Below are 23,777 nucleotides of genomic sequence, written 5' to 3'. Positions count from 1 at the left end.
CGCTCTTTGATTTCTATCAGATATAAAAAATATGTAAAGATGTTTCCCAGAGTGGCATTTTACTGCTTTACTTCTGATTCTGAAACATCAGTATTCAACACAGCAGGTTGATGCTTTAATTATTCCACATGGGTAAAAGAAAGCAGAGTAGTAGTGTTCACACTTTTATGGAAACAGTATTTGCGTAGTTAGTATTACAGCTTGGCATGGCATTTCAAAGGCGCTGATGGCTCCGTACGAAGCGCATCGGGAGAAAACTGCAGAGTCGATAGCAGGATGACACAAGCGGGGCGGCTTCAATAAACACTCCGGTTGTCCGGAGTGGTCTTCTGTCGGGGACTTGACATGCCACGGGGCAGAAAGCGACTTTCTGATGACAGACAGAATTTGCGCTCAGTGAATTTAAACACGCATGTGCAGTGGCGTATGTTTCAGAGGATTTCCGATTGGTCGTTCTGCATGTCAATCATGTCCCGTACTTCTCAGTGAGGATTTTGATTGGCTGGTGGATTTTTTTTAGAAGTACATTTTTTTGGTTATTTAATCTAGCCACAGGGGTTGCAAGCCAGTTACTTCTGTGCCGGTCCCAAGCCCGGATAAATAGAGAGGGTTGCGTCAGGAAGGGCATCCGGCGTAAAAATTGCCAAAATAACCATGCGAATCATCCACAACACTTTAGACATACCGGATCGGTCAAGGCCCGGGTTAACAACGACCGCCACCGATGCTGTTAACCTACAGGGTGTCGGTGGAAATTTGATTAGTGTTGGTCGAAGAAAGAGGGGAGGCAGAAGGGTCCATGGCCAGAGAGAGAAGGGAAAAGGCAGGAACATAGGTTGAGAATAGGGACTCTTAACGTTGGCACAATGACAGGGAAAGGCAGAGAGCTGGCAGACATGATGGAGAGAAGGAAGGTAGATGTACTGTGTGTGCAGGAGACAAGGTGGAAGGGCAGCAAGGCACGTAGTATTGGAGGAGGATACAAACTGTTCTATCATGGTGTTGATAGGAAGAGAAACGGGGTAGGAGTGATTCTGAAGGGGGAGTTTGTAGACAGTGTTCTAGAGGTGAAAAAGAGTCTCAGGATGATGAGCCTAAAGTTAGAAATTGAAGGGGTGATGGTGAATGTAGTCAGTGGGTATGCGCCACAGGTTGGCTGTGAGTTAGAAGTGAAGGAGAGATTCTGGAGTGAGTTGGATGAGGTCATAGAGAGTTTTCGCAGAGGAGAGAGAGTTGTTATTGGAGCAGACTTTAATGGACATGTTGGTGAGGGCAACAGAGGTGATGAGGAGGTGATGGGCAGGTTTGGTGTGAAGGAAAGGAATCTGGAGGGACAGATGGTGGTGGACTTTGCAAAGAGGATGGAAATGGCTGTAGTCAACACTTACTTCCAGAAGAGAGAGGAACATAGAGTGACATACAGAAGTGGAGGTAGTAGCACTCAGATGGACTACATCCTATGTAGACGAGGTCATTTGAGAGAGGTTAATGACTGCAAAGTGGTGGTAGGAGAGAGTGTAGCCAGACAGCACCGCATGGTGGTGTGTAAGATGACTCTGGAGGTCAGGAAGAAGAAGAGAGGGAAAACAGAAAAAAAAACCAAGTGGTGGAAGCTACAGAATGAAGAAACTTGTGAGGAATTTAGGCAGAGATTGAGACAGGTCCTGGGTGGTCAGGATGAGCTTCCAGATGACTGGGAAACTACAGCAGAGATTATAAGGGAGACAGGTAGGAAGGTGCTAGGTGTGTCATCTGGAAAGAGGAAAGACGGTAAAGAGACTTGGTGGTGGAATGAGGAAGTACAGGAATGCGTCCAGAGGAAGAGGTTGGCTAAAAGGAAGTGGGATGTAGAAAGGACTGAGGAAGGTAGACAGGAGTACAAGGAAGCGCAGCGTAGAGTGAAGAGAGAGGTGGCAAAGGCCAAACAGAAAGCTTACGATGAGCTATATGACAGGCTAGACACAAAGGAAGGAGAGAAGGACTTGTACAGGCTAGCCAGACAGAGAGACAGAGATGGGAAGGACGTGCAACAGATAAGGGTGATTAAGGACAGAGATGGAAAGGTGCTTACAACCCAGGAGAGTGTACAGAAAAGATGAAAGGAGTATGTTGAGGAGCTGATGAACGAGGAAAATGATAGGGAAAGAAGGGAGGAAGATGTGGTTGTTGTGGAGCAGGAAGTAGCAGAGATTGGAAAGGATGAGGTTAGGAAGGCTCTGAAAAGGATGAAGAGCGGAAAGGCCGTTGGTCCTGATGACCTACCTGTGGAGGTATGGAAGTGCCTAGGAGAGACAGCAGTGGAATTTCTAACGAGTTTGTTCAATAGGATTCTAGAGAGTGAGAAGATGCCTGAGGAATGGAGGAGAAGCGTTCTGGTCCCGATCTTTAAGAACAAGGGTGACACGCAGAACTGCAGCACCTATAGAGGAATAAAGTTGATGAGCCACACAATGAAGCTGTGGGAAAGAGTAGTGGAAGCCAGGCTTAGGAAGAAGGTGGAGATTTGTGAGCAGCAGTATGGTTTCATGCCCCGTAAGAGCACCACTGATGCCATTTTTGCTTTGAGAACGTTGATGGAAAAGTACAGAGATGGTCAGAAGGAGCTGCATTGTGTGTTCGTAGATTTAGAGAAGGCGTATGACAGGGTGCCGAGGGAGGAGCTGTGGTACTGTATGAGGTCGTCTGGAGTGGCAGAGAAGTATGTCAGAGTAGTTCAGGACATGTATGAGAGAAGTATGACGGTGGTGAGATGTGCTGTAGGTCAGACAGAGGAGTTCAAGGTGGAGGTGGGACTACACCAAGGATCAGCTTTGAGTCCCTTTTTGTTTGCTATGCTGATGGACAGGCTGACAGACGAGGTAAGACAGGAATCTCCCTGGACAATGATGTTTGCGGATGACATCGTAATTTGCAGTGAGAGTAGAGAGCAGGTGGAGGAACAGCTAGAAAGGTGGAGGTTTGCTCTGGAAAGAAGAGGCATGAAGGTCAGTCGTAGGAAGACAGAATACATGCGTCTGAACGAGAGGGATCAAGGTAGAAGCGTTAGGTTACAGAGGGCTGAGGTGAAGAAGGTGCAGGAGTTTAAGTACTTGGGGTCAACAGTTCAGTGTGATGGGGAGTGTGGAAAAGAGGTGAAGAGGCGAGTGCAGGCAGGTTGGAGCGGTTGGAGGAAAGTGTCAGGAGTATTGTGTGACAGAAGAGTGTCAGCAAGACTCAAAGGAAAGGTGTACAAGACAGTGGTGAGACCAGCTCTGCTCTATGGGTTAGAGACGGTAGCAGTGAGACAGAGACAAGAGGCTGAGATGGAGGTAGCGGAGATGAAGATGTTGAGGTTCTCCTTAGGAGTGACCAGGTTAGACAGGATAAGGAACGAGTACATCAGAGGGACGGCTCATGTTGCCTGTGTTAGCGACAAAGTCAGAGAAGCCAGACTGAGATTGGTAGAAGGATGTTGGAGATGGAGCTGCCTGGCAGGAGGGCAAGAGGACGGCCAAAGAGGAGATTTATGGATGTCTTAACAGGGGACATGAAGTTGGCTAATGTTAGGGTAGAAGATGTCCATGATAGAGTGAGGTGGAAAACGATGATTCGCTGTGGCGACCCCTGATGGGAAAAGCCGAAAGAGAAACAAGAAGATTTTTTTGGTTATTTATCTTTGCTTACCTGCGATCTACCCTCATGTCCTTGAAGACCGACCGGTCGATCGCAATCGACGTAATGAGCACCCTTGGGTTAAACTATTTACATTGTATTTTTTAAGGTAGTAAATAGTTGGGTACTCAATGCAACCAAAGGTGGGTTGAGCCTAAACTGGAAATTGAAAATGGGATATAGAATTTGCTCAGTGGTAATGGCCCCCAGGTGGAAAGTGAGCTTCAGGAGAGGGAGAAATGCTGGAGGGAGATGAATGAGGTGAGGAGAGAATGGTGATTGGAAAAGACTTTAATGTGGGTGAAGGAAGTAGAGATGAAGACATGACGGAAAAGTTGTGGTGGAGTTTGACAAAACAACGGAACCTACATTTTTCTTGGAGAGAGAAGAGCACACGAGTTCTTGTGCAGTCTTTGTACAGTGTTCAAATCTTCTTACAAAAATACATCCAGAATTATAGAATGAAAATAAAGATCTACTTGCAATCGATTTTTGTAAATGTGACAAGCTGAGTGCATCCTGTAGAAAAGACATGGCATGGAGGAGACTGAATGAAAAGGTCCACACCTAATCAGAACACATGCAAAAAGTCACTTCAAAAACTTTGCAAAACAGCCAGATGGCAAAAGGTGAACCACGATAAAGCAAGGGAACACCGTACTCTAAACAAGACCATTGACTGTAAAGTGGTGCCTGGAGATATGTTTACAGGTTCCTTAAGTGTGATGGAAGAAGAATCTTAAAGAACTGATGAATGAGGAAAGGACTTCAGAGAAATAAAGCTGATGAGTTAGACTGAAATAAAATCAGTAGCTACAGTGTCTTCGTAGACTTTGACAAAGTCTGTGATGGGGGCGTCTGTGATGCAGCGGTAGGGCAGTTGCCCTCTGATCGGAATATTGCAGGTTTAATTCCCACCCTGCCCACCCATTTGTCAAAGTGTCCTTGGGCAAGACACTGACTCCCTGTGAATGGGTGAATGGGTTTGTGACTGTAAAGCTTTTGAGGAAGGTAGATAGTGCTATACAACTATATACCATTAAGCACTATACAATTTACCATTTGATGGGTACAAAGAAAGAAGCTGCATCACACAGTTGCTGTAGATTTGTCAGTTGCACATCCATGATGCCAATCTCCTGTTCCACCACATCCCAAAGATGCTCTATTGGGTTGAGATCTGTTGAATGTTTGAATCCAGTGAGCTCATTGTTATGTTCAAGAAACCAGTCTAAGATGATTTCAGTTTGTGACATGGTGCCTTATCTTGCTGGAAGTAGCCATCAGAAGATGGTACACTGTGGTCAGAAAGGGAAGGACATGGTCAGCAACAATACTCAGGCAAGCTTTAGCATTGGAAACATGCTCAGTGGATACTAAAGGGCCCAAAGTGTGCCAAGAAAACATCCCCCACACAATTACACCACCACCACAGGCCTGAACCATTGGTACAAGGCAGGATGGATCAATGCTTTTATGTTGTTGACCCTATCATTCAAATGTTGCAGCAGAAATGGTTCTGAAGTGGAGGATGAAATTTTGACACTTCAAGCTGAGATTCAGCTGAAGTCTAATTAAAGCTCATGGACAATTTTTTTTAATTTACTCAAAGTGGATAAGGAGATCAGGAATTGTGCTAATTTTAAGATTGTACATAATTCGAGCCAGTAAAAAAAACAAAAAACGTTCATGCAGGCAGGAGTCTATAACAGGCATGAAAGCATCAGAAGACAGCTTGGTCAAAATCCAGCTTTTGTCGGGGCAGGCACCAGACAAACAGTCAGAAACAGGGTCAGGAGACAGAAGATCACTTTGCTCAGCTCAGTACAGTGCTTAAGTATTCTGTGTTTGATTGAGTGAAGGAGAATCATGTGTGCAGCATCCAGGAAGTGTGATTAGAACTTTGGAGATGGTTTCCGCTAATGACCAGAGGGGGAAACAGAGTTCTGACTTCTGACAGAGTCCCCCTCCTACTAGCGGCTCCTGAAGTGAGGGGCCCTCCGAGGCCGAGGTCGACCCCGAGGTCGATGCGCTGGTCTGTCCACTAGATATTGAAGCTGACCCCCCCCCCCCCCCCGGCGCTGGAAATCTAGGAACTCCCTGACAAGATAGGCAGCCTCGCCATCCACCATCAAGGGGGGCATGCTGACGTCAGAGGGTTTGGATCGCAACCCCCCATCCGGAGGTCTCCAAAAGGGCTTCAACAGGGAGACGTGGAAGGTGGATGAGATGCGGTATTCTGGAGGCAACTGGAGACAGTAGGACACAGGGATGATCTGTTTTTTTTATCCGTAACAGACCCATGTACATTGGGCTGAGCTTTTTGCAGGGTAGCCGCAGCCGAACCAGGAACCAGATTAGGACTTTGCCGTCTGCGCCGGTTGGCTTGCTCTTGGGTCCGTGCAGACAGCTTGCCGGAGCTGAACATGAGCCGCTTTCCACGTCTCCTCTTAGCGACTGAACCACTCGTCCACTGCAGGTAGCTCTGTGGGTTCTCCTGACCAGGAAAAGAACCTACTGAAACCTGAGTCCTGTAGACGCCTTCTTTAGAGAGATATGGGTATATTTGGCCCAAACCAGGAATCAACTCCATTACTCCTTGTGTTGGCTACAGTAGGTTCGGAGGAACAGAGTGATCTCCTGATTCAGGCGTTCCACTTGGCCATTGGACTGAGGGTGGTAGCCGTAAGTAAGATTCATGTTTATGCTCAGACCCTTGTACATTTCACGCCATCTTCCTGAAGTGAGCTGGGGACCATAGTCCCACACGATGTCCTCTGGTAGACCGTAGTGTCGGAACACGCTATTTCAAAAGTTGTGGGCAGCTTGGGCAAAGGGATCAGCTGGCATGATTTAGAAAAGCCATCAATGACAGAGAGGATTGTGCTGTTACCTCATTAATGAGGTAGATCTGTGATAAAATCCACTGCGATGTGTGACCATAGACGCTGTAGTGTGGGCAGTGGACGCAAGAAGTCGACTGGATGCTATTCATTTGGCAGGACGCACATCTGGTTACATCTGGGCCATGTCTGCCTGCAGCATGGGCCACCAGAAAGAGTTCGCAGTCAATGATTGTGTGCTTGACATACCTGGGTGTCTGGCTGCAGGCAAGTCGTGCACAAACCTGTGTTTATAGCAAGGCTGAGACTGATTTGAGAGTGTATTCTAACAATCTGAGCTCTGTTGAAGGATTCTTCGGGGAGGAGAGACTCAGTACGAGAAACTTTCACAGGTGGATCAAAAGCTCTGTGCTTGTCTTGCCCACTTAAGCAGGATGCTCTCGATCTTTGAACTTGTGCAGAAGATGGATACCAACTTGGAGCGCGTTTCTGCCCGAATTGAGGCTAGACTGGTCTAAATTGCCCACATTTTGGATCAAATCTGCCTCTCAGTGCAAGACCAGTCAAGGACACAGCCAGCAGAGCAAACAACCTGCTGGCGCCGGAAAATCTGATCTAATCGGACCCCCCCCGCCCGAGCTGAGACTCCTTGGCTCCAACCAAAACATCGTTCGCTCTCAGAGTGTAAAAACCGCCGCTGTGCTGAAGGCCAATGCTGCTGCTCACCCCCCCCGACCTCGACATTCCTCGGAACTCACCCCCCCACCCCCGAGTGAGCACTCCTGGAGGCGCGAGAGCCCGTGAGGAGCAGCTGCGACCGGAGTGTAACACAGGGGGGGCCCCACCCCCCTATCCAACCTTCCCAGTGATCCTTGTGTACTGCGTCGCTGTGAGAATATGTGCTTCTGTGTTCAGACGGTGTTTTTTTCTTGTATCTACACATTGTATCACAGTGTTGAGATACGACTTTTTTTGTCACCAATCATCACCCTACCCACCTATTGTAACCATCTTTACCCATCCTAAGAAAAAGGTGCGCAGTCGCTGCAGCTGCCTCAGTACAACTCGAACTGTATGTGTATTTGTTGTATGTCTGATCTTGTTCAGGTTGCACTGGAAGTAATTTCGTATGTCGGTGTAAAAGCTGTGCGTATGACAATAAAGGATTCTGAGATCTGAGACAACGTGAAAAACCCGTTGCTGATGAGACGGAGGAAAGTACAGCCCATCGGCCGGACAGGATGGTGGTGGAGCCTCAGCAGCGTTGTTTTCCATCAACTTTATCATTATTTCCCACTGTACAGTAACAGTAGCTACGATCAATGACTATGGCAATGGCAAGACGGGTTCTGGTTTCGTGCGCCGAAAAGTCATACGGATGAGACAGTACATCGGCCTTTCTGTTCTTGGAGCCAAGACGATATGTGATCTGGAAACGAAAGCGTGAGAAGAATAAGGACCAACGTGCCTGCTGTGGGTTTAACCGTTTGGCGGACTTTCTGTATTACAGGTTCTTGTTTTGAGAAAGAACCAGGAAGGGTTGAGCCGACCCTGGCCAGTGTCTACACTCAGAGAACGCCTCCTTCTTGGCCAGCAGTTTCTAGGGAAAAGTAGGCGCATGGGAACATCTTAGCTGGCCGGCCATGAAGTTGTGAGATGACGGCTCCGACCTCTGTGTTGGAGGCATCCAACTCCGCAATAAATTGCAAGGCTGGGTCTGGGTGATGGAGGATGGGTGCCTGGCTAAAGCGCTGTTTAAGCATCCAGAAAGCTTCTGTGGCTGCCAGAGTCCAGAGCAGGCGTTTGGGAGCGCCATTCAGAAGAAACGTTAGAGGAGCCCCCACCGCGCTGAAGCCACGAATGAAACAGCAGTAAAAATTGGCGAATCAGAGGAACCGCTGCAGCTCCTTCACTGTAGTCGGCTGCAGCACCGCCTCCACCTTGCCCTGGTCCATTGCCACGCCCCCCGCACTGAAAAGAGAACCCAGAAAAGAGACAGAGGTTTTGTGGACCTCACATTTCTCTCCTTTGGCATACAGATTATGTCAAATCAGCAGCTTTAACACCTGACATATGTGCAAAGTCCTCTTCCAATGTGTCCAAATAGATCAAGATGTCGTTGATGTAGATGACAGCGTAGCGCTGCATGTCATGGAAAATGTAGTTTACAAAGGCCCTGGAACACAGGCATGACCAAAGGGCATGACGAAAAACTCATAGTGTCAAGAGGTGGTTGAAAAGGCGGTTTTCTATCAATCCCCTTCTCGAATGCAGATGAGGTTGTAGGCACTCCTCAAATCCAGCTTCATGAAGAAGCGAGTTGTGCGGAGCTGCTCCAGAGCAGAGGGACACAGAGGTATGGGGTAACAGTAGTTAACAGTCATGTTATTAAGGCTGCAGTAATTAATACATTGCCCAAGACCACCATCTTTCTCCTTGACAAAGAAGAAGCAGAATCCAGGAGGGTGAGATAGTCAAATAGTCAGAAACATGGTGAGGAGATGGGAGATCAGGTCCAAATATGACACTCAGTAAGGAAGGCAGATTGGAACAAACAATACCTTGCACTGATCTTAGCTCGGTGCAGTGCTTAGGTATGCTTTGGTTGATTGAGTGAATGAGAGCCCGGTGTGCAGGATCCAGGTAGTGTGGTTAGAACTGGAGATGGTTCCCGCTGGTGACCAGAGGGGGAGACAAAGTTCTGACTTCTGACAGTCACCATGCAGTAAACAGACGGACACATTTGATTGTTTTTTTCTTGCAGCAGGCTGTGAGATCGGTTGCTCTGGATCTGCAGGAGTTCAGATGTTTGTTTCTACTTATTTTAAGCCATTCTAAAAAGGTACGTTTTTCATTGACACTTAAAGCTGGTCTGATAACATGCACAGTTCTGCAGGAATGTTATTCCTGTACTAAGGGCTGGCAATGGAAAAAGCGCGGTCACCCCAGTATTTCTGTTTTGCCCTGCAGGCACATCAAGCAGATATTGATTGGCCTTAAAGCTCTAGAATGGCTGCAGATAGTTAAAAGCTCAGTTAAGTAAACTGGTGCAAGACCATGAAGAGCTTTAAAAACAAACAGTAAAATTTCAACTGAATTCTAAAAGGAATAGGGAGCCAGTGAACTGAATAGTACCAGTGATGTGTGCTTGTCTAGATTTTCCAGTTAACAATTGTGCTGCTGCACTCTGGACCAACTGGAGACAATACAGTGACACTAAAGTACAGAGACTTACAGTAATCTATGCGAGAGGTAATCATGGCTTAGATTACTTTTTTAGATCACTGCGACTCAGGGAAGGTTTAGCTTAAGGTGAAGTATGGGCACTCCTGCTTTAAAAAAACTGTGATAAAAGGTAATTTTGAAGTGGTAAATCTTCATCACTTTTATCGAAACATTGTGACATTGATGTGTACTTTGTAGTACACATCATGCTATCAGGTTTAATGAGCGACTGGTGGACCCCGAAAACAGGCACTCAGAAACTAGAGGAGCTCAGTTGTAGACATCCTGACAGACTGGTGGCAGTAAGGATCACTCTGGGAGGGAGATGGAGATTAATGTCTTTGCTTAATAAGAGTAAAAAGTCTTTGCTGTAGGCAGAGTCTAATGGAGGGGTTCTGACTGTCTGACTTGAAACGTGATGGAAAAGAGATATTGGTCTGCACGCACCCACCTTTTGCAGCCAGGGATCGCAGAGACGGCCAAAGGTCAAAACCATGGAGGCATTCATCAAGGCGGAGAAACCAATAGGGCGAGACGAAAGCCGAGGGAGTGAAGACAGGTGAGGTCAAATCCAGATCAGACGAGTAGGCGAGGAGCCAGACAGGGATGAGACAAGAGCCGTAGAACCAAGGACGTAGCAAGGGTCCAATACCCAAACTAGATAGACCATGAACTGATTAGAGCACAGCTGGTTTGCAACAGAGTCCTTAAGTACTCAGGGCAACAGGTGAAAGCGATGATGAGTAAATCCAGAACCTGAAGAATGCCAGAACCTGACACAAGCAACCCTTTTTCAGGAAGGTGTGATGTAACTAACATCTGTTTCAGTAAGTCTCGACCCCTCAAAAGACCTTGCACTCAGAGAGCAGGAACAAAGGGCAGGAAGCGCCCATAATAATCCAGGCTTTGTAAATGTGCTGTACTGCATCTCTTAATAGGCTAGTGTGTTTGTTTAAACGCTAACAGGTCCACACACACACACACAAAAAGGAAAAAAATAACAGATAGAGGTGAGAGTCCACACATATACAGCCGCATTTCTTTATTAGCATAGACATCACAGCATTTATTTTTAAAATTAAATAACGCGCATAAATGTATCTACAGAACCCAGGGATGTTAGTAGGCAGGGGGTCTCTTCAGTTTCACACAGATGGTGCGATAAGTTTAGACAATTCAGGTCTTTGTAATTACTTTGTTGCTTTTGGGGGTGGGTTGGGGGTGTTGAAGCTCTTGTTGCCAAAGTAGACTCTCACACACGTTCCACTGAAGCTTGGCATTTGGCTTAGTCGCTCAGCAGGCTTTATTTTAGAGCATGCCCACCCGTGTGCCATTGTTCAAGGATTCATGTTAAGCGCTCAGTGCCAAATTCAAACCATAACACACAAAATGTTTCCAATTTGTCTACCATGGGATAAAAGAGTGGGAAGCCTGAGGCTAGGAGATCTGCTATGTTTGACAATTTTACAAGTCTCTGTCAGCCATTTCTGCTCCCTTACACTCCAACGACACTCCCCAACTCTCTTTGGAGGACTGCACTTTAAAGTGCCATCAAATTAAACAACACGTTAGCTTAAACCAAGGACATAATTACTGCTGAGTCACAAAAAGATCTGGTATTCAGATTTTACAGTAATAATTTGTTTTAGCTAACTTCTCGAATCTTTAATTCCTTCAGAACATGGACACAAAAGTAAGCAAAGAAACACTATACCCAAAGTTTCAGCACTAAATCCTCTTCAACTAACACACTAACAGCTACTAGATGCTACAAAACATTTTTACATTTACAAAATTACAAAAACTCTTATCCAGGTTGTACCTTGGTTTTCAACTGTAATAGAAGGATTAGTGATCTATCCCCCTGCATGTCAAGAGCCAGCACTTGTTTATGAACAACAGAGCTTAGACGTTCACGAACGAACCAAATCTTTTAAATGGCACATTAACATGAACGATGGGAACTGAGTCACAACTGGGTAAAAGTCATTCTTTTTTTTCTTCTCTTCCCTGACTTCACACCATTGACTGTAAATAAAGATGCACAAATGGATAATGTGTCAATCAAACATACGAGGTGGAGGACAGCAGGCACCACATGCTTCTATTGAGGTATCTGAGTGTCAGTTTATAACTTGAATAACTTAGAAAGGAAATATATCATAAAAAAATGTTTGGATTAGCAAGAATATATTAAAGACAGGTATCGTATCAAGAATGGTTATTCTGACCAATAGAATGACAAGGAGTTGATTGTACTCCAAAGATGGAGGTGCAGGTTGAACATGGGGTTGATAACCACATTAGAAATGTATGTTGTACCCTTTCTAATCAGTCTGTGTAAGTTGTAGCTGCTAAATTCCACACAACACTGCAGACTTTTAAAATAGACCTCACATTGGCACAGTATACAGCAATCAGAGCTTTGTAGTCAAACTTGGTCATGTGCCCAGATCGAAAGGTTCGCATTTTGACACCAAGAGCCCTATTGGCTCTGCAGAGAATGTAATTTATTATGATCTGAAAGGTAAGTTTACTCTCTAGGGTGACACCTAAATCTCTCAAGGGCTTTAAACAAACGCCTTTTGTTACAAAAGTCACTCTTATTTTCAACGTTTGGATTTCTACGCTTCTTATGGGAGGCAGCTTCTTTCTTTTGCAGAGCTTCGTACAGTTCTTTATCAAACCATGGCAGGTATTTTCATTAACTTTATTTACTTCATAAAGTTTACTTCATTTACTTTATTTGTAAAGTTTCATTAATAATAAAGAGAATAACGGTTTTGCTTTCAAATACGTAGATTACATTTTTTTTTCCAGAGAAATGTTTGGCTAGTAGAAATGTAATTTGGCCACCCTGGCTGGTAATAAAAAGACTTAATTTAGAGCGGTGCTTTTACACACATAAAGGTTGTATAAAGGGTACATTGGGTGACAAGAGTAATTGACAACTATCTTGTACTGAGAATGTTGTGGCAATGTCTTAAATAGCAGAGCAAACAGGTGATCTGCATCTGCTAATAGCTGCATGATGAGGGATGAATCCTGGCATTGACCCAAGTAATATCATAGTTCTTTGAAAACACTACTATATTCTTACACACATTTATATACTCTTACACAATAACCATTATACTATGAAAATATATATAATTATTCTCTTCCATACATGATAAGATACTCTTAATGATTTACAAGTACTATTATACTCTTACAGACCAATTTATGTACAGTGAGGTTTACAGGTAGTGATATACAAACCCAACATATTTGCCAACTACTGATTGTGTTTCATGTGTCATATCAGAATTCTTTTTATAAACATAAGATATACATATTGGGTCAGGGTAGAATGTAAGATGTAGAGTGGTTCAGTATGCCTTCCAAAAAACAACAAGGTGAAAGACATAGATAGAATGTAACAGACACAGGAGCACTGAAGATTAAGTTGAACAGACGTTGCATAGTGTTCTAACCTTTACTTGTAAATGAAGTCCATACTCCTCTCCTTCTTGACAAAAATATTGATGACTTTAGTTTAAAAGTTCTTATCCTCTTTTAGTTTCAGAAGTCTCTCAGTCTCATTACTTTACATTTTGATTGAAAGTACAAGTTCTCAATTTTTGCTATCAGTCAGAGCAAAACATAAAATAACAGACTTCTGTTAAACTTTATTCGCAACCACATAAGAAGAAGAACAAACTTTTCTGTCTGTTAGAGCAGTGCAGGACATGTATGAGGGCTGTAAGACAGTGGTGAGGTGTGCTGTAGGGGTGACAGGGGAGTTCAAGGTGGAGGTGGGATTACATCATGAATCAGCTCTGAACCCCTTCCTATTTGCAATGGTAATGGACAGGCTGACAGATGAGGTTAAACAGGAATCACCATAGACTACGATGTTTGTAGACAATTGTGTGATTTGTAGTGAAAGCTGGGAGCAGGTGGAAGAGAAGTTCGAGAGGTGGAGGTTTGCTCTGGAAAGGAGAAGAATGAAGGTTAGACGCAGCAAGATGAAGTACATGTGTGAGTGAGAGGAACCCAAGTGGAAGAGTACGGAGCCCTCCAGGTGCAAGTGGTAAAAAAAAGGAAAAAAAAAATCAAATAACCTGTGCGCACAGATTGCTAAACCGTGCGCACGGATTATTCAAACGTGCTAGTAATGTTGCGCAATCGTGAGCGCACATACATTGCATGTCATGTGCATGTCTTTGAGCAGAGCAGCTGGACTCATGGCTTCGTGTTTGCAGGCAGAGGAGGGTGCTTTGTTACGGCGTGCACAACGAAGGTGTCATGACTCTAGCGAGGCTAACAGACCCAGACGCTGGAACCCGGAAGGAGGACAGGAGATGAGTGAAAGTAAGTAATGGATTTAATGTTACAGGGAAATGAGCAGTCCTGTTGTGGCAGGGGATGGTGAGACCGACGACCCGTCGGCGATCCTGAAGACGAGTCTAGGAATCCTGTGACTGCTCCGGGCGAACCTTGGACGAGGCGGGTGATTCGGCTGTGGCCTGTGGCGTGGCTGGAGGTTCGGCTGTGGCTTGAGCTGAGGCCTGGAGTTCAGACGGCGCGCTGGAAGGAGGTAGGTTCTCTGGGGGTATCCTCCGCTTGGGTGGAAGTAGATTTGGACGTCCACTCGTGGGTTTAGATGATCCTGAAGACAAGACAAAGGTTCGTGAGGCGAGAGCAATAACATAGAGCGAGAAACTATGATGACCAGACTAAGCCCAATCAGGGGCAACGAACTGGCGATGAATGATGATCCTGGAGCTCCTTAAGTAGGTCTGGCAGGGTGATGAGTAGAGTGGACGCAGCTGGGAGCAATCAGAGGCCAAGCAGAGAGGAGAGGGGGAGGAGTCCGCCAGAGGCACCATGACAGAAGGAGCCTTTTCTTACTCCAGTCTGTCCGGCTGTTCTGCGTGAGCTTTCTGCCGGACTCAGAAGAACTGTGTCTCCCGAAAGATTTGTATCTCCAGTCAGAGGACGGACTTTGGGATGGGCGGAGGTGGCTTTTGAATGAACAGTCCTGAGAAACCGTGCAAAGAATGATGTGAATTTGTCAGGTCCAAACAAAATAAAGGCTGATGGTTATTTCAGTTTAAGTTCACGACTAAATATTGTTAGCACGTATTAACCTAATCCTAACCCTTCTTCCGGTTAGGATGGTCTCTTAACCAAGAGACCATGTCAGAGCCAACTATTTACACAAATTTGTTTGATAAGTCACTTATGATTTCATTGCACCATAATGTGAGTATTGAAGAAATGAGGGTTTATGTAGTCTAGTAATTGTTATTTAATTTCTGAAATTTGAACCGCAATTCATTACATTGCTCTGTTACTCACAAGTAATTATTATGAAATTCAAGGATTTTGTTTTTCTTCGTCCAGAGGGGTGACCGAATTTTTCACATACAAGGTCTTAAAAAGTCTTAAATTTAACTTAGAGCGTAGGAACCCTGTTTTTTCACAATTTGATAGGATGGTATTATATTGTTATAATTTGCTAACATGCAATAATGATGCCGATGTTGCATCGATTTGGCTTTCTTGTGCAACCAAAGCTTGAAAGCAGGCATGGTCACACTTATTCCATGCAATGCATACTATCACAGAATTATTATGGGTTTTAAAAAAGAGAACTCTGTATTTTTGGTTTGTACACTGATGTAATTATTAATATTTTTTTGGGTGATGCTGTAGGTTTTTTTTCTTTAAATGGAGTGGCACAAAACTAAGAGCTCTAGATTTCACCCTCTATACATGTTTACTTGTTAAATAATAAAGTCTTGTGAGGAAAGAAATAGAATTTTAGGAGTCAATATGGCTGAAATCAAAGAATAAAAATCAGAGAATTGGTCTGCAAGTGTTTCATCACATAACTATGTTGTTTTAAAAACAAAGAACATTACAATGGAGAGCTGGTTGTTGTTTTTCAAATGTCTTGTGCGTCTTGTTTGTGGTGTTTTAGAGATTAGAAAATTCCAAAAGTTGGTTAAATGAAAAACATAAAAAATGCATAATGTCAAAAAATCTAATTTTTTAGACCTTGAGTTTGTAGTAATACAATTCTATTCTAGCGATGAAATGAGAAAGCGGGTCATGTTTGTGCTTCTTTAGTGTGTCTTCTCAGTGTTGCTGTTTGTCTGTCTGTGAGCGTGTGACAGCCTTGAGTATTGAAACCAATTAAAGTCTATAAAGATTGGCCTGTCAAACACAACCCTCCAGAGCCCTACTGCAAAAAAAAAAAAAAAGTTGAATGACATTTCTGGAGCTCAGCTGACCCCAGGGTCCAAGTTTTAAACATCAATTAGCCTGTTTTGGTTCAAGGATAAGATTTGACCTTGTAAGGCTGATTCATACTCCACTAGAACCAAGATGTGTTTTTTGTGCAAACAGCTGATAACCTTTTCTTTTCTGGTTTCTGACTCTTTCCCCAAGTCAATATGACAGTGGGACCTGCAATTGAAGGTGGGAAAGACCATTCTACAACTTTTACGGTCTGAACAATAAATGGTTTAGGACAGCTACATGTATCTATAATTTTGATAGTGTTAAAAACTAAAACAGTAAAAGTGTCATTGTTGAAACTGTAAAACCTTGACAGTTCCTGTCCCTTCGCTGCCCTCTCCTGTTTCTTTTTAGTGTTTTTTTGGTTTTGTTGCTCACCCTCTCCCTGTCTCTCCTCCACAGGTGTCCTGAGGCAGGGCATCCTGACACACCTGCAACTCATCACCCCAGCAGCATTTAAGACCGGTTCCTCCAGCTTTTCCATGCCAGTCCATCTTCTTTCCTCAAGTAGTATTGAGCTCACATCAGCTCATCATCTCTATCAGAACTAAATGAAAGAGTTTAGGGAACAACAGTAACTCAGCCACTAAGTGGTAGGCCACATAAACTGAAGGAGAGGGGTCAGCGGATGCTGAAGCTCATAGTGCAAAGAGGTCGCCGACTTTCTGCACAGTCAATTGCTGCAGAGCTTAAAACTTCACGTGACCTTCAGATTAGCCCAAGTTCAGTACGCAGTGAGCTTCGTGGAATGGGTTTCCATGGCCGAGCAGCTGCATACAAGCCACACATCACCAAATGCAGTTCAAAGTGTCAGATGCAGCGGTCTATTCCTACGATCCAACCAGTTCGATCTGTATGAGGCAATTAGTTAATTACATAAAAACAGATCGACATTAAAAATTGTTTAAAACTAAATAAATCGCCTATATTGATCTTAGAAAATCCTATTTTAATTGAGGTTTGTTTTGTATAAGGTAAAAATGACCAAGTGTGTCACAGCGGACAATACACATGTGCTAGAATGTTCTAATAACGTTCTCTTTGGACTCTTTGGATTTGGAAAAACAATAGTCTGGTGATCCTTAGGAAAATAAAATGTGCATGGATTTGACAGTCATTATTGTTTGCTCGTTTGTATACATTTCATTTACACATGATAATCAAATATGTGTCCACCGTCTCTCTTTTGATGTGCGTCTAATTCACTGCCTGACTGTTGCTCAAAATGTGTTAATAAACTTGATAAATCTTATGTGTGTGGGAGGAGCTGCAGTCAAAAGTTTTCAGGCTCATCATCATGACTGTACATCTACAGTATAAATCTCATACGCAGTCAATGTATAGAAGACACAAATGACGTTGAGAGATCACACTTATTTATGTTGAAGTGCTCTACAGAGGCATTGATATTCATGTCTCCATGTCTGGGTTCATGACATCATTCAGAGTCTCTTCTGGTACAGTGAGCTTCACCACCTACTGTAGGGGCTACGTCTGAATGACAGAGCTTTCAGTGGTACTTCCCTCCCTCTGTGACCCAATTTGATAATCCAAAAAGGGAAGAAAAAGAAATAAAATTAGATGACCTTTTTCGTTATTGTCTCAATACAGATTTTAAAAACTAACCTGTAAAGTTCAGGGGGAGCACCAACGGCAACGATCTGCTTCTCCTTCAAGAACCGCTGACCATGTCATCAGCATGTCACGAACCGAAACTGAATCTATGATCGGTATGATTGATACGACGCGAATTCTACACCACAATTTGTGCCTGAATCATGCTGCTACTAGACCACCATGCCATGCCTGATGCTCAAAACGTGTAACAGGACCTCTATTTGCGTCTGTAAATTTTCCTAAGATTGAAACTGGATGCAACCCCAAGCAAATCAAGTTTAGTGTGAACGTAGCTTTGAATTTGAAAGCAGAACAAAATTTAAGGAATATTGGATATCAGTGAGAAGACTGTATTTTTCAAAGCAATTCAAAGATGTAAAAAACAAAATTGATTGTTACCTTGTGAAAAATAGTAACAAGGAAATAAGAACTGCCTTGAAAAATACAAAAAACAAAAACGTTTTCAAAAGAAAATTGGAATAGGCTGGCATTTATCTTTGTATTCACTAATTCTATTGTGGTCAGTTTTTGTAATTAGATGTTGTTTAACATAATAATAAACACATGAACAAATCATATAAAAATATTTAATTTCTATAAATATTGTATTCTTTCAGTTTTTGTCAAGTTTAAAGGAAATTGCACTTGTTTCAAATAGTTACGTTTGCGTAGATTGTGCCCTTTGTTTCTCTGTGCAGGTTGGCTGTGGCTATCCTGGAGGACTCCGCGCTCTTCCTGGTGGCCCTCCATGGAGTGGCACAAAGCTGCCAGCACTTTAGGTGAATTTGTTTGAGCTGTATTGAAGTGGTTCTGTTTCTGCACTCTGTATCGCTATGCAGCTTGTTCAATTCCAGCTCTAGCTTTTTGAGTTGATTTTGTAGTATGGGTTTTGTTATTAAATACTTTAGTTCTCACTGTGGCGTGTCTTCTGGTCCTGCATCTGGGTCATCCTGATAGCCCCGTGACACCCTTGGGTTGAGTTTTGGTCCATCCATCTATTTTCGGAACCTACTCAATCCCTTTTGGGGTCACAGGGTTGTTGAAGCCCATCCCAGCTACAGTAGGGGGGGGAAAGGCAGGGTAAAACCCTGGACAGGTTGCCAGTCCATCCCTAGTGCTTTGTTTTGGTTATGTTTCTTTTATGGGTTTTTCCGTGTCAGTCACATCAGGTTCAGATTGATGATCACCCACACCCAAAACTAACGGCAAAATCTGTACCACTTCCTGAATCATGCATGTGATAATCCCCGGCAGCGAAGCTTTGGACGCCATCATTTTAAGCTCCTCCCCTAAATGAAACAAGCCTAGATACATGCATTGGAGAATTGTTCCCTCTCCTCAACAAATGCTTCAAAGCCTTGATAAGGGATGTCACATCAAAATGTTTCGTCACTCTTTTGTCCTGCCTTAGTTTTTGTCAAGTTAGAGTCTAATATTATTAAATGTTTACCTTTCTACCACTAAGTCTGCTGTCCTACATTTTTACTAACAAAAACTAGAGCCACTAAGGGCAAGGAGCACCTCATCTAAGTATAATGGGTATTTCTTATTTTTATTAATTTGCATTTTTTCAGATGTAGAGAAGGGATAAGGAAAGATGGGTGACCGGTTTAGTAAACTTCCTTGCATATAATATCACACATTCTTTTATTCTGCCAGAGCTAAGGGGAATTTAAAATGTGGATCCCAAGAGATTATCAAAAGATCAAATAGAAGACAATTTATTCAAGACAGATATAAATATAACTTTATTCCCTGGATCTTCTCACATCCCCCATTCCATCTTTATGTCTATTCCATCCAACCTAAGGGATTCTGTCCTAATTAGAAATGTGTCCAAATCATCAAAACGAGAGAGGTGGGATCTTGCTGTATTAATAAATGGATCTCTCTTTCTTTGTCTCTTTCTATTTTATCCGTCCCCGTAACCAAGGCACCTCCCTTCTCATCTAACTTTGCTCTACCATTCCTTCTATGCCTCTATGCCTTCAGTATATACCATTTAATTTCTCTTTCCATGGTTGTAAGAAATGTTTTTTTTCTTTGTAATTTATTGTCATGTTTGGTTTGTTGTTTGGTGTGGTTTTGCTTTTCTTTTGCACTTTTTACCAAATATGGCCCACCATAGATAGGATTTATCCTCTCAGATTGGACAGACTGTTGTTTATGTATTGTGTTCACTAAAGCCAGGAAATAACAAAACTGCTTTCATTATTGTTATAGGCAATAATTAATAATAATAAGAATAATTGTTATTGTCATGTTATAGGCTAGTTCTGGGGTGAAAAAAAATTCGGAGTAACACTTTACAATTGGGCGGCCGTGGTGCAGCGGTAGGGCGGTCGACCCATGATCGTAATATTGCAGGTTCGATTCCCACCTTGCACGCCCATGAGTCGAAGTGTCCTTGGGCAAGACACTTAACCCCACCTTGCCTCTGGTGGGGTTAAGCCTGTGTTTGGCAGCGGAGCGGCCACCAGTGTGTGAATGTGTGTGTGTGACTGGGTGAATGGGTCCGGGACTGTAAAGTGCTTTGTCCTTGTAGGAAGAAAGGCGCTATATAAGTATACGCCATTTACCATTTACAATCAGTGTCACTTTATTAATATTAGTCCATGCATAGCTAAACATCAATTAACCATTAAATATTTATCTTCTGCAGAGGAGAATCCGTCTGATAGCCAAACCTCAGATCCATGAATAACAGTGCGGTTTCTGTCCTGTCATGGAACAGTGGACCAGCTATACACCCTCTTTAGAGTGCTGGAGGGTTCGTGGGAGTTCACTCATGCAGTGTAGATGTGTTTTGTGGATTTGGAAAAGATGTTTGTCCACATCCCCGTGGTGTCCTGTGGAGGGTGCTTGGAGAGTATGGGGTCCAGGAAGCTTCACTGAGGGTTTTATAGTCTCTGTATAACCCGAGCAGGAACTTGGTTTGCATAGCCGGCAGTAAGTTGGACATGCTTGCCGTGCATGTTGGACTCCAGCAGGGCTGCCCTTTGTTACCGGTTCTGTTCATAATCTTTATGGACATAATTCCTGGGTGCAGCCAGGGGCTGGAGAGGGTCTAGTTTCATTCTCTCTCTGCACTTTGAAGTTCATGTTGAAGATGATGTTGTGCTTTATAAAGCCAGGATCACCAGTATCCAGTGGGGCAGTTTATAGCTGAGTGTGAAGCAGCTGGGATGAGGGTCCGCAGAGCTAAGTCTGTGGTCAAGTTTCTTGACCAAGCAGGTCAAAGGTAATGTGCCCTCTCTGGGTGCATGGAGTGCTCCCCCAGGTGAAGGAGGGAGCGTGAGAGGGAAGTCTGGGCATATTTACTTATCCTGATGCCCCTGCAACCCGGACCCAGAGGAGCGGAAAAAGATGATGGATAGATGGATGGATGGATAGATAATGTGTTATCAGCCACTTTTATGCATTACTTTGCATTACTCATTGCATTACTTAGTGCATTTGTTAGCCGTTAACTGTTTATTACTGAACGTTACATAATTCATTTCAAAGCATTAATAAATGTTGCCTAAAGCAATTACATAGCATCACACAATAACCACATGATAGTTAAGATATTTGTAAACCTTTAATAATTTCCAAAGTAAAAATTGTTTCTATATATAAGTTCTATAAATAAATCGTGTTCTAAAACAAAATGCATGTAAGTTGGTTATTTACATACAGAATGGGGATTCTCTTTACATCCACTGCATACTGAATTACTTCAAATCCATCTAAAGGTCAAGGGAAAAAAGCCGGTGACCTTATTGCACAGGCCATCTTAGCACAACCTTCTCCTACATAAATATCCATAATTGGGATAAAAGAATAAATGTATGTGGGGGAAGCACATTGCCCTTCCAACCTTTTTGGATTTCATGTGACCTTTTCCCTAAATAGATTGTGGTCAGGGCAAAAAGAGAGGTTAGGGTTAGATTAAGCACAGGGGTTAAGGTCAGAAAATTGAGGGGGAGGGTGCATGGGGGTAGAAGAATTGTAGATGAAATATGAATTTGAATATTGAGGTCGTTAAAGACTCTTTGAGTCCTTTCAGATGAGTAGTTTCTATTTCTGTTATCCAAATTCGTACAGCTCTCCGTCTCTGAGCTTTCGTAAATCTGGGGTTGGTCTGGATTACTGACTCACTTAAACATTCCTTACCATTGGATATGAAGTGTGAGACAATGTGTACGTGGGTGTTTTTGTGGGTATGTTGTGTCTGTGTTGGATGAACCTGACAAATACGGTGTTTCCTGTTTCCCCCACATACTCCAACCCACAGGAGTGCCCCTCGTTGCTGAGGGGTAAACATTTTGGTTGTGAGAGCTGTAAAGCCACTTTTTTTGGGCTGAAAAATTGTGAGCGACCCCTGGATAGGGTTTAATTTCAGAAAGAGATTTTTTACCTTAATTGGTTCCAAAGATTTTTATTTTTTCTGAAAGTTCCAATGACTGTGTGGTCTCCTGAACGAGATTCTGATGACTTAACAGCTACAATGGAGAAAATGTTACTTGATAATAGGTGAAAGATTTGCATCCAGAAAGATCTGGCTTCAAGAAGAGAGTTTGAACACTTTCTTAAAAAAGATCGAGAGTGCCCCCTAGTGGCCAAGGTTGCAAACAATGTTTTTGTATATGGCCTGAAATAGAATTGCTGGTTGCTGATTCTGTAAAATCTTAAGACCTGCGATTTGATTAATCCAACCAAAGTATCTCTTGGATGAAAACTGGGTTTTATGTAAGAGAGCACACGTAACTGTAGGTTTGAAAAAAAAAATGTTGTCCAGTCGGTGAGTGTTGCGGAAAGTTTCTCCTTTAAATTTTGTGTCCAAAAAATCAAAAGAAAATTTGTAGCCACGGATTTTAATTTTATAGATGCATTGTGACTGTTAAGTGTCTTCAAAAACATCTCAAATCCCGCTCAGAATGGGTCCATACTCCCCAAATGTCTTCCAGGTATGTAACAAAATGGTATCAGTAAATATTTTTGCAGTGCTGAAGTTTCCCATTCTTCCATAAAAATATTTGCATACGCTAGAGCAAATTTCTTATCTGTTGCAGTCCCTTTAATTTGTAAGAAGACATCATAATTGATCTTGAAAAAAATTAGTTTGAGGTTCATTTCTAAAAGTTGTTGCTGCTCCTTGTCAGGTCTTTTATGATCAGGATATTTCAAAAACATACTTCTGATAGATTTTATTCCCTCCACTATATTTGTTTTGTGAACAGGCTGTTTATTTTTATTATGAATAAAATTGAATCTTTTGGAATGATGAGTCAGGGTTAGGATTGGGGTGGGGGGGGGGGGGGGGGTTAAGGGAAAAAGGGTAAGAATAGAGGGGAGTGTTGTTAGTAGTCTGTGGGTTGGGTCGTGGATGGGTTGGGTTGTGGAAATTGATTGAAAATCACATTGCAGAAGGTGGCGTGATTTTGTTTTTCAGGCCATCTTGACACCCAGTCTACAGGTCATCCTCCCTCCTCGCAAATAAGTATCAATATTTGGGATAAAATAATACATGTATGTGGGGGAAGGGGAAGGGGAAGGGTTAGCGGTTAGGGTTAGGGAATTTAGAGCTCCATGGTGTGTCCACAGCTGAAATATGCATGGCTGTTTTTGTCTTACCCTCATCTCCTTTTATTTTAATTTTTTTCTTTGGTTAAATTTAGGGCTATATAATGGAGATGGTTAAGATTAGGACCAAATGAATAGATTGTTAAATTGAGGGTCAGATAAAAATGGTGCCGTTTAAATAAAATAACGTTTAGAATTAGAACATTTAAAGGTAGAATTTGGTTACTCATCACCTCCCTCTGCTGGACAGAAAGGGAGAAGGAGCTAAACCTCATGGAGAGGCACTTGGATTGTTCAATGTCTTCCTTGTTCCCTTTCAGTGGAATGAAGGTAAGTCTTCTGTTAAGCAGGAGGAGTTGTCCCAAAAAAAGAACCTCTGGTTTAGGTGAAGAGTTCATTTAACCCTTGTACTATCTTAGATGACCCCACCCTTACATTGACGTGTTATTACTACCATGACAAAGGTGGATAAAGGTGGATAGATTTCATGTAATCCATGGACACCAGTGAAGATCACAAATCATTGAAGAAAAAAGGTTCAGCGCACTGTCTAGTGGGTCTAGATGACCCAACTCCCGATGT

At 43.1% G+C, this 23,777-nt stretch overlaps 1 long non-coding RNA gene across 1 annotated transcript in view; it reads right to left on the bottom strand.

Annotated features, from left to right (window-relative positions):
• Positions 1 to 23,777, bottom strand: part of LOC144989353 (uncharacterized) — a 166,464-nt gene that overhangs the window by 126,377 nt on the left and 16,310 nt on the right. The gene's annotated exons all lie outside the window — the stretch shown is intronic.

This window comes from Oryzias latipes, chromosome 23, assembly GCF_053564925.1.
Source record: "Oryzias latipes strain Hd-rR chromosome 23, Olatipes_Hd-rR_3.1".
In the NCBI taxonomy this organism is placed as follows: Eukaryota; Metazoa; Chordata; class Actinopteri; order Beloniformes; family Adrianichthyidae; genus Oryzias; species Oryzias latipes.
Note: the sequence above shows the minus strand (reverse complement) of the source record. Positions and strands in the feature narration are given on the sequence as shown.